We start from the raw sequence: 2,274 nt of genomic DNA on the forward strand, positions 1-2,274 counted from the left end.
TCAAAATTGAGATTTATGCATCATCTGAATAAATAATCTTTCCATTGATGTATGGTTTGTTAGGATCGGACAATATTTGGCTGAGATACAACTATTTGAAAATCTGGAATCTGAGGGTGCAAAAAAATCTAAATATTGAGAAAATCATCTTTAAAGTTGTTCAAATGAAGTTCTTAGCAATGCATATTACTAATCAAAAATTAAGTTTTAATGTAGGAAATTTACAAAATATCTTCATGGAACATGATCTTTACTTAATATCCTAATGATTTTTGTCATAAAAGAAAAATCTATAATTTTGACCCATACAATGTATTGTTGGCTATTGCTACAAATATACCCCAGCGACTTAAGACTGATTTTGTGCTGCAGGGTCACAGATATCATTTATTCCTGTGGTCAGTTTTCAGTGTCACATGATCCTTCAGAATTCATTCTGATACATTTGATTTCTCCGCATTCTTTGATGAATAGAATGTTCAAAATCAGCACTTATCTGAAATCTAAATCTTTTGTTACATTATAAATGTCACTTTTGATCATTCTAATGCATCCTTGGCTGAGCAACACTGCTGACTTCTTTCAAACAAAGAACATTTTCTGTGATGAGGATATTCAAACAAGCTGTAATTATAATGATAAAGCAGGAAGCGATGCTCGGGAGTGCAAACAACACGCAAATACATTACAGCGGGGCTCAGCGGGAGGATCGGCGCTCTCGGGGGACTCCTGTCTGTCACCATGGTGGACTCCAGCGGGAGCGTTTCTCTCCCCGCGCGGCACAAACACGCCTCACGGTTGCCCCAGGATTCATGGCCCCCTCGCAGAGCTCGATTTACACCATCTCCCCATCACATAAATAATGCGAGGAGTCATGGCGCAAAGAATAATTGCAGGCGGGCGGCATCAGGGTCAACATATTTTATTGCGCGGCATCTTTGCTACAGTAGGAGTCTTTCTCAGCGCTCCGGCGCGTGGCCTTTGTAACCTCTGCAAATAGCTGGCTTTCTCTGCCCTTATGTTCTCTATTCTTACGTAACATCTAGGTCAGGTTTGCCTGTGTTTGTTTCCACTTTCCTCTGGGGTATCATCTGCCAACTGCAGGTCCACATGAGCGGATCTGGAGAGGGCAGAGGGAAATCCAAGCCAAACGCTGCCCTCGCTGTGGATTTGAGAAGTAAATACATGCACCACGATGTTCAAGCAATAGTTCGGCCAAAAATGAAACGTCTGTCATCATCTCTGCTCAAAACACAAAAGGAGTTATCAAGTAGATCTGCCAAGCTTTCAATGAGATTTGAGCAAAGTTGTCAGAATTGCAGTCAGTCAAAGCTATCATATGAATTCAGAAGACGTGTAATATAGTGCACTAGATGCTGATTAGTTTAAAAGACCACTATCATTCAGTAATATTATCGATTGGACTGCACTGATACAAAGAACAAAATTTGAACTGAATTGATCATCTGTAGAGCTGCTTTACAGCCGAAACAGAATTTGTTATATGACTGATGAACTTTATAACAATATGTAATAAAATAACATAATTAATTTTAAAAATATAGATAAAAAACCCATAAAAATATACAATATTATGAAATATTATTAGGAGTCAAAATAACTGTATTCTATGTGAATACATTGTAGAATGTAATTTATTTCTGTGATCAAAGCTGAATTTTCAGCATCATTACTGCAGTCTTCAGTGTCACATGATCCTATTCTAATTCCTTTGATACATTTGCTACATCTGATACGTTTGAAATAATAATATGATACATTTGAAAGCATTTATTTGAAACAGAATCTTTTGTTACATTATAAATGTCACTTTTGATCAATTGAAATTTGAATTTGTTTCATATTTGACATTGTTATCGAACACTGAACTGAATTAATCTGAATGACACTATTGTCGTCTGTACAGTTGAAATTGAACTAGTTTCAAAATTAATGAACTTTGCAAACGAACTGAATTGAATTGACACTTAACTCAATAATTTAGAGCTGCTTTACTTTATAGAATTGGTTTTATAATTGATTAATCTTACAACATTTTCCTGTTCATTGCTGTGATATGGAGGGTCAAACCTGCAGAAATTATAAATAAATAAATGTAATAATAGGAAAGAAAATAAAGGGGGGAAATTACTTAATAAAACAAATACAATTCATTTTTTTATTAAATTTAGTATAATAAATTATTATTATTTTGTAGTACTTTTTGCCCTTTATTAATTATTTTCTGTTTTTATTTTTATTTTTAGATTTATT

This window comes from Sinocyclocheilus anshuiensis, unplaced genomic scaffold (genome assembly GCF_001515605.1).
Source record: "Sinocyclocheilus anshuiensis isolate Anshui unplaced genomic scaffold, SAMN03320099.WGS_v1.1 scaffold601, whole genome shotgun sequence".
Classification (NCBI taxonomy): domain Eukaryota; kingdom Metazoa; phylum Chordata; class Actinopteri; order Cypriniformes; family Cyprinidae; genus Sinocyclocheilus; species Sinocyclocheilus anshuiensis.